The 10,093-nt window shown below is 42.5% G+C and overlaps 1 pseudogene across 1 annotated transcript in view; it reads left to right on the plus strand.

Annotated features, from left to right (window-relative positions):
* Positions 1 to 10,093, plus strand: part of LOC308081978 (steroid 17-alpha-hydroxylase/17,20 lyase-like) — a 31,152-nt pseudogene that overhangs the window by 12,044 nt on the left and 9,015 nt on the right. Inside the window, exon 3 of the transcript in view lies at positions 9,785 to 9,869. The product of the transcript in view is annotated as a steroid 17-alpha-hydroxylase/17,20 lyase-like (transcript). The remainder of the gene's footprint in view (positions 1 to 9,784; positions 9,870 to 10,093) is intronic.

The raw sequence follows: 10,093 nt of genomic DNA on the forward strand, positions 1-10,093 counted from the left end.
ACGTACAGGTCATCAAGTGTTTAATATCCTCCAAAGATGATGATACAATCCCGCACCATGCAACAGCACATACCATTCATTCACAGGCACGGGCCTTTCCGCTTGGGCTTAAACTTTCTTTCAGAAGAAGGTCTCTTGATTGCATTTCCACAGATCATTGACGTTCTGGTTCCCGTAGCCACTAAATATGTACAGCTCTCCATTGTAGGCAAAGGCTGAACGACGCCAGCGTCTGTCTGGAAGAAGCTGTTAGAAGGTGTGTTCAGCCAGCCAACGGTCTCTGACTCTCTCTGTGTCAAATACTCTGATGTTGTTTTAGTGGAACCCGTGGTCCCCTGGTTCCTAGATACAAACATCTTCGTCCCAATGATGGTGGCAGACTGATATGCTGAAGCAGGTGCTGGAGTGCCTCTGGTGTTAATTATAGACCAGACCAAATTGTGGTGATGTCCAACTTGTATGTAATTTGTGGATCTTGTCATCTTGATGTGTCCTACAAAGATATACAGGTACATGACCTTCCCAAGACACAGGCTGAGTGGTACATCCTTGCCTCTGGAACAGTTCCAGCAATCTTAGGTTTGAACCATCTGTGGCTGTCGCCATGCGTAAAGAACGTTGTTGTAGTACTGTATCGTAGAACGTAGAACAAGTTTGGGGTTGAATGGTCGGACGCTGTCCGAGTTACAGTATGCCAGGGATATATTTTGTGTGACACACACAGACACACACACACACACATTGCATGGATTATAGTATAGAGGCAAATCTCTGCGTGCCTATTTGTCCATTGCGCGTCTCGAGAATAACCCTATACCGATCAACTTCAAACTTGGCGTGCATACCACCGAGGACCGAGGGTTGTGCAGTGTCATCCCCTATATGGGATGACATCAGGGATCTCCATATAGGCATAAAAGGGAGACGGACAGACACATTCAGAGATCTCAATAAACAAGCATACAAGGGACACAGGCAGACAACGGGTACTCTGACAATGGGTACAGCGTGTATTGCATAACCGGGTGGGGCATGCATTCTCAACTTGCATCATTCTCGAGAAGGCTGGTGCCCAGAGGGCACTATAGTAGTGGTCAAAAACAGAAAAAAATGGTTTATAATATCCATGTACTTCTATACAACTTTCTTATTATATTTTTCTTGCAGTGGAGTTGCACGGACCATGGCAGCGATATTGACTTAAGATCCAGTGGATGTGATGTTTACATCTATGATCCTATACTATTAGGAGCAGTGATAAGGGCCATTAATACAGCACCCGGGGTGTATTTAAGTGTCTTGCTCTTCGACATAGACTGGGCGGGCTGGGGGGCGACCCGGAGACCTTCTGCATAAGTTACCAGACAGCCTGTGTTTTGAGTGAAAACGTTTGTTCTTTACATTGACTCTAACTGACCACTTGTTCTATACTGTCTCTGGAACAACAGCAGAGGGATGGACCTTTACCCTGACTGTTTTTCACCGTGCAGTGCTGGTTAATCTCCTATACTGTACAAATGTATTATCTGGTTTCTTGTCTCTGTACAGTCAATAATTGGAATGGGACCCTTTCTTCTACCTGCAGTAAACTTGTAGTGGATGATTATCTCTGGAGACAACAAATTTGTAACAAGAGCGTACAGAACGGAAACATCTACTGTAATTCAATGTGTGTGTTGCTTTGGCCCATGAAGATAGGCTCTCTGTGGGTTTCCTGTTCATTGTTGTTTTGCATTGTGCAACAAACCTTGTGATAGCTGAACTGATATGATATTCACCTTGACATGCTATTATACAATGTCATATCAAACTGTGTAAAAAGAAGAAGAACTAGAAAAAGTGCTCCTCGGAGCACAGGTCTCCGCCAGGTCAGGTAGGTTATTGTGGCCTCCTGGTGGCGCTATAATAGGCCAATGTGAAAAGGGTGCCATTTCTTCTTAGGCCTTTCACGGCAATCGGACACTGCATTCATGATTTGTGGCATTTTGTTCCAAAAATGAGTTTTGCTAAATTAGACCTGCTGGTGGCGCTATAACAGACCAATGTGAAAAGGGTGGCATTTCTTCCTCTGCCTAGTGGGAATGTGCGTGTGAAATTCACGGAAATTGCCAGCTGCGTTTATGATTTGAGGCATTTTGTTCAAAACGGATCAATCCTGCAAACTTTGGAAGCCAACCTTAGCCAATCAGGATGGAATACGGGAAATCGGACAGATCCGGGTTGATCACATGACTATAGAGATAATGTGTACCAATTTGCATGACGTTTGGATAAAATCTGTAGGAGTAATGTCAAAAATTTTGTTTTGCACAAATCGGCCTCCTGGTGGCGCTATAACAGGCCCATGTGAAAAATTTGGGGCAGAGGTTCTGAATTGGCATCCAGGGAGTGTGTGTGCACAGTTTCGCAGCGAGCGGGCCAACGGTGCCGGAGATTAGCTGGTAACACACGGACAGGACACACACACACACACACACACACACACGGACGGACGGACGGACGGACGGACAGGGGGTAAAACATACTCTCTCGCCATGCCTTTCGGCCTGGCGGAGACAAAAAGAAAATCACAAAGTGAACATAAGCAACCTAGTAGTCTAGTCAACATCTTTCAATTGATGAAAATATCTGTGTGAGACAAAGACATCCCTAGATGCCCCAACACAACTGAGCTGTGCAGAAGTGACTTTTCCTTGCTGTTTAACACATACCTGACATACCTGCTGCTACTGGCCAATAATTTTCTGTACTCTCCACAGTCCAGGCTTAATTCTTCCCTCTTTGCTGAATTATTGTGGCATGTTAGGGCCTACATGCCGCTGTACTGTCCTCTCTGTGGTCTGCTCCTGAAGGTGAGTGTTTCCCTGGTGGCATGTGGATCTCCAAGTGTGGCTATTAGTAGCTACACTACCTCAGCATGATTTTTAGGTGATCTTTGATGTATTTTTTAAATATTAATGGCTTGGTACCAACACCAGATCGCTGCATTGATGGGGACAATATAAATATTGCAAAATGTCCTGATCGGTAGTCTACTCTAGACAGTATTCAACACGCATCTACTTGTAACAAAATAGGCAATAATCATGTTTATGGGATGAATAATGAATCTGAAGGATAACGTTACTTAATGGTTATCCACTCTGTTCATTAGAATGGCTGAAACCAGAGCGCTCTTAAATCTGGGCAGATGATTAAAGGGTATTTACAAACTTAGTTGTGTGACAGTGTCACACTTTTTTTTCCCCTTCAGATCTACAAGCTCATAATTTGTCGCAGTGTGATGCGTTAGCACTTGACCTAGCCTCGAGACTTATGCATAGGTTAAAATTGTATTTAGATAGCATGTTTATCATTCTAGACAGATGCTAGGTTAATTGTTTACCTGCCATCCTATAGTTTATTTTCAATGTATGAATTATCTTTTGATATTATATTGTTTAGACTTATGCTAGGTTCTTGGTTTACCTACAGTGTGATCCTCGATTTGATGTATGTGTTTACCTTAGTGTAAATCACTCTGGATTAAGAGTGTTAGTCTGCTAAATACCTAAATTGTAAATTGTAAATTGTTATAGACTAAAGCAATAAGCCAGACTAGAGCAATAAGCCACTCACACACTGACACTACTGACCATACTGACTACGTTGTTTAAGTTATCTTGTTATGTTGTCCTCCTAAAAGGTTGAAAGTTATTTAAATCCATGTTGTTTTTATAGCTTGTAACTAATGTGAGCTTAAATAACTGTTAATAAAGTATGAATTATTTTTATTATTCATCATACAAGTTATAATTGTGTTGAGATCACAGCTGTGCAGATATCTTTAAATATTGCACAAGCCAATAATGGTGTTGAGTTAAGACACAGATGACCTAAGACTGAATATCAATAGCACCGTATCTACAGTGTGGATAGCTGTGTCCAATTTTATGAAAACATGTGTCTGTTTAGCTTGTAGTCAGTAAAGAGAATGTTATTATAGCAGCAGGTTGAGGTGAGAGGTCAGGGTTATCGGGGTCAGATGATGATAAGACAATGACACCTGTAATCGGAAGCGACTCAGCACCCATTAAACAATACACCTCTAACATGTACTGATGTAAAACTGACCTGTCAGCTGCCTCAGTTAACTGCAGTAACTACAACCCACATTATTATTGCAATATACAGTATACAACTATGCCTATACTAAATGTTATCCATTATCTTTTCATTTAATATATCACATTGTGAGCACTCATTTCCCAATAAAGAGGCACATTCTATAGCCTAAAAATACATTTGACTGTGGTTGTACTGGTCAGCTCCCAGTGACCAACAGTAGAAGACTGTGGTTGTACTGGTCACCTCCCAGTGACCAACAGTAGAAGACTGTGGTTGTACTGGTCAGCTCCTAATGATCAACAGTAGAAGACTGTGGTTGTACTGGTCAACTCCCAGTGACCAAAGTAGACTGGGGTTGTACTGGGAAGCTTTGTTGTTTGACTTAATGTCATAATGTTATCAGTCAATTGTCCTTTGGTAAAGAAATGACATCCAAATAAATGTGTCAGATATTGTTCAGACATGACATGTTGTCTGTTTTTCAGTAGTCACACATACTACAACGTCACTCAGTTGCGCATGAAAGCACGTATGTACACACACATTCAAGTGTACACACGTGCACACACACAAAAATATAAAACAAACTAGAGTAGACAGTCAAGGACACTGAAGTGTATACACACAAACTACACATGCGCTTTTAGACATGCATGTGCATGCTTGAGCGTAGAGAAATAGCCTTTCTACAAGTAAAATGTTCTACTTGTAAATCAGCTATTTCGACTATTTTTGAAAATGTTTGAAAATGTACAGTACAGTAACAGCCTCCTGTATCTTATCTGAACAGGACAAAGTTCACAAACTATACAGGAATTCGTTTTTTCAACCAATGGGAAGAGAGATAAGATACTGGATGGTTTCATAATCAGGATGTTTTCGTGTCATTTGGAAACCTGACACTGTGTCCCAATTTCATACTATGTACTCATTCTAACGTTGTTTTGAGTATGTAGTGCGTTCACACTGGGAAAACACAACAAAATGCCTGTATTTATTTATGCTAAAATCACGTTAATGCAGGGGTTCCCAAACGTTTCCAATGCCAGTACTCCCAAATAGCCAGAGCCTCTGGCTATTGTGAAAAGGCAAAACAAAAAGAAGGAAAAAAGAAAATAGCATGCTCTACAAAGTCACATCACAACACATTGTGAGTTTGTAGAGCTGTTTTTACACCATTTTGAAGATTTTGAAATAAAAAATGTTTTTCAAAATCTTGGCAATAACATGCTCACAATTCTTTTGTATGTATTATTTTCTTTTTTAATTATGGCGCAGTAAACGGTCTACATTCAGGACCTTTTGTCCAGAGCTCTTTACGATGTGTAATACATTCACCCATTCACACACACATTCACACACCGACGGGCCGGCAGAGGAAACCATGCACGGTACCAACCTGCTCATAAGGAGCAGTTAGGGGTTTGGTGTCACATGGACACATGGACACCTGCAGGCCGATACCTAGAACTCATCCCATTGAATGGGGCTGTTATCACCCTTATCATCCCATAGCTATGGTCCAAGTAGGTCCCTACTGGCCTACCAGGCGGCTCTGGTAGGCCGTTATCAGCCACTCCTATGGGTGATTCAATCTTAAGTAACTCATGTTCTGTCAGTGACCTGTCTAAGTCCCGGAAAAGACGTTCTGCGATTGGCCGGTAAAGACACGCCGTGATTGGCCAGAAGTCACTTTGATTTGTAGTTGGGACGAACACTCTCCCCAAAATATGATTTATGATTCTGTGCCTATCAGGACAAAACCCAGAAGGATTGTGAGTGCTGGTTGAAAGTGGTTAAGTGTATGTGTGGGTTTTATAAATATTGAACCCATAAAAAGTATTAACAAGAGCTTGTGATTAAACAATAACTACATTGCATCCATTAGAACACAGACAATTATTTTCCCATTCCCTGAAAAGTAACCCTTTTGGACACACAAGGTTTCCACCTGACGCCGACGGTGACAACATGTATCATGGTGAGGGGAGTATTAATCAATACTGTGAAAAATATTTCATACAGTATGGTAACACGGCATCATAATATTCACTATTATTTAATAAGGGAGTCTATCAGGGTGTCTGAAAGCGAAAGTGAGACAGATGATGAAACACACATCATCACTTCATCATCCAAACAGAACTAGGCACACTGATCGATTGATGACGATTGAATCAGTGATGACAGGCAGAGCAGGCCAGCGGCCCAGTGCCAGTCCTGATGCCAGCCAGTATAATCCAGTAATACAGTGGTTCCCAAATTATTTTTGGGGGGTCCCCAGATGATTAGCTTAATGTGCAACATTGTTTTCTCACTCAACAGTAAACAAACCAACATACAGTCAGTGGTGTGTTCTACCGTCAGATGCTGTGTACGACGTATACCTTGAGATTTTTTTTCGTCGCCACCGTACACCTTCATATCTGACACGCTGATACGCTCTGATACGCTAACTGCCCAAGGCTGGGGGGCAGCAAGAATGTGTGGGCTAACTCTGAGTTGATGGCTTATCATGTGTGAAGCTATTGTCCTTGAGGTGATAAGTAATGGCTGCGACGGTATTCACACATTAACAACGACGCGAATACTAATGAAGTACTCTAATCAGGCAGTGATTAGAGTGCTTCATTAGTATTCGCGTATGTCACACAAGTAAGGAAGCCATGCACACCAAAGAAACCTATAGGAAGAAAAGTTTGGAAAGTTATGGGCATGTTTTAGTATTCCATCAAGCTTGTGGGTTAAAACACTATGCACAAGTATGCGTAATTTGATGATGTTTATAAGCCATTTATGCTAGGGCACTTTTTTTTTGCAAATGCAAACTTTTTTCTCACTGCTTGTTATTGCTGCTGAAATGTGTGAGGAGCCCAAACAAAAGATACAAAGACAGATTTTTTTTTCAGAGTGTACATATGGGCCATTTTCTTTTGCACATGCATTTTTTTCTTCAGTTATTTGTATTTCTTTATTATTGCTGCTAAAAATCAGTACAAAAGAAAAATCAGTACAAAGCATATTGCGTGTAGCGCGCGGAAATTTTTCACATTCAATATTTTTGTGGGCCACACACGCGCGCGAAGCGCGCGCGCAATTTTTTTACATTTAATTAATTATAGACGCGCACATGCCGTGCGTGTGGGAGGCAGGGAATAATCATAGTATACCTTCAAAAAAAAACTAGAACACAACACTGGGCCAAATGTATATCAATTTAGGGGTCCTTGGTATGAAAAATGTATAGGCCTACAGTACCACTGAGAGCCTTCTCACCTACTGTTTCACCTCCTGGTACAGCAACGGCAAAGCTGAGGAGAGAAAATGACTGGACAGGATCGTGAAAACATCTGTAAAGATCATCATGGGTACCTCGTTGCTATCACTTGCAGAAATATATCAATGGGCATGGACTGCTGGCGTAGCGGTACGGGCACCTAGCTGATAGCGCGTTGTGGGTTTGAATCCCGATCGCGACGACCTTTGCTGTGTGTCACTCCCCTAGCCTGGGACCAGACGAATCTGCCAGTGCAAAAAAAAAAAAGCCCTCTGCGATTTTGTGCTCCATTGTGAATCCATTTCCTGCTCCAGAAGTCTGGGGTGACCAATCAGGGCCCAGTATTCAAACATGGGATAGTTGGTAGATAACTGATTGGTAGTTGGTTGTAGGTCTAACCAATTGCGTCCAGAGCCATTGTTTTGTTCCCGCCCCATTGGAAAAAAAACTTCCTCAGAGGCACCAGACTCATATCCAAGCAGTGATATAGTCTGGCTACGCGAGGCTATCACTCCCCACCTCTCTCTCCCCATTTCCTGTCAGTCTGTACACTATCATACACTATCGTACACTATAAATGCAAAAAAAGAAACCAAAAAAAACTTTAAAAATAAAAATACTGTATCAGCAACGATGCACAAGGAGAGCGACGGACATCATCATCAGTGACGCGTCCCACCCCACTCACAGCCTGTTCTCCCTTCTGCCGTTGGGGAAACTACACAGGACTCAGGAGCATCCGTTCCAGAACTGTAAAAGGATGCCAAACAGTTTCTTCACCAATAAGGCAGTCAGGCTTTTGAACTCCAATAAGAAAAATCCTGACCATCTTGAACTTCAGAATTATATGCATTCCTATGCATTAGATGAGGCTTGTTTTTCATGCCATGCCATTTAGTTTTAGGATGTATCTATTTTAGATAGACAAAATGACCAAGAAAGCAATCTTGAATATTGAATCAGTTTTGGGATTTGTGTATATTTTGTAAGGTTTATAATATAAGTGTATATTTTGGTGTTAATCTGATGTCTGGTTTTGTGTTCAAAGCTGACTGCATTTACGCGTGTACACACACACACACGCGCAGGCACGCACGCACACACACACACACACACACACACACACACACACACACACACACACACACACACACACACACACACACACACACACACACACACACACACACACACACACACACACACACACACACACACACACACACAATCCAACTGGTCGCAAATAAACTGCTATTTTTATGCAGATTTAGTCACATGCATCCACACCAGAGTTATTATAGATTTGTATTTTAATTAGTTTTTGTCATTTTTGTTGTTTCAGTTGAGTTTCAGTTTCTAATTTGTATTGTTTAAAAATGTAGATTAGTTCAGTTATCTCCAGATAGATTTAGACAATTTAGAGTAGACAAGTATTATTACCCCCTTTTCTCCCCAATCTAGTCATTACGCCATGTAATTCCTCCCTGCGTATTGTGTGTTGTCACTACTGTTGTATCCTATTGGCTCACCTGCCAGTGAGGAGCCCCCACCGGGAGGACGTAGAGCCTTCGTCCTACTCCTCCCGCCCAGCACTCGCCGCTGACAGGCTCCACCACCAGCCCGTAGGAGTATGTCCGGTGAAAAATATCACCCTCCCCACTCGGCTTCCTTCCCCTGAACACGGTAGTCGTGTTTTTTGCAAACTCCACACAGAGTAGGCCCTTTCGCCAACCCCACCTAGGGCACGGGCGCTGATGACGCGGAGGAGAGGTCACGCCCCCAGCGCCCACAGCGTCCCCGGCGGGAATCGAGCCCAGGACCTTCTAGCTGTGAGGCGACAGCGCTACCGACTGCGCCACCGTGCCCCCCGGCACGTGGCTAGTTGTGTTAATAGGCACTCGGCCAAAGCCAGGTGCACCGCGGTGGATTCAAACCCACAGCCTCCACAGTGGTCGACAGGTACCTTACAACTGCGCGACCCGAACACAAAGACGATTTAAAGATGATTTTCGCCGCTGTGTGTCTGTTTATTTCTGGGACTAATCTCGATCAGCATCAAAAAAAAAGTTTTTCATTTAATAGTCACGACCACGTATAAGGTTACTATGGCGACAGATGATAAATTGTGACATCAAGGTTGGATAAATAGCATGGTCAGGGTTATAGAACATATCTGACCTATTCAAGGTTTCACCATGCAAGGATGACACAGATAAAGATAGAGAGAGAGAGAGAGAGAGAGAGAGAGAGAGAGAGAGAGAGAGAGAGAGAGAGGGAGGGAGAGAGAGAGGGGGGAGGCAGAGAGACAGAGAGACATAGAGACATAGGATAGGAGTTGGTGAGTCCATTCATCCATCCTTTCAACGATGTTGTGGTGTGTGTTCTCTCCGGTGTGTGTAGGTGTGTGTGTGCTGGTCCTCTGGGCCTCTTGGATGCTGGTGAGATGTTGCTTCAGCTGGGGGTCCGGACAGACCTCCACACCAAGGTTATTATAGTTTTGCATTTTTCATTCTCTTTTACTTTTATGTCATTTTGACCTTTTGTTTGGAATTTCAGTTGAGTTTTGATTAGTTTTTAAAAGAGGGTTTAGTTTTATTTGGTGAAAATCCTTAGTGACAGTTTAGTTTTTATTAGTTTTAGTGGTTCGTTTTTTTATTGTAAAAAGTATTGTTGTTGTGGAGTAAAAGTACAATATTTGCCTCTGAGATG

The sequence above is a fragment of the Gymnoscopelus braueri genome (genome assembly GCF_963280865.1).
Source record: "Gymnoscopelus braueri genome assembly, chromosome: 3".
Lineage (NCBI taxonomy): Eukaryota > Metazoa > Chordata > Actinopteri > Myctophiformes > Myctophidae > Gymnoscopelus > Gymnoscopelus braueri.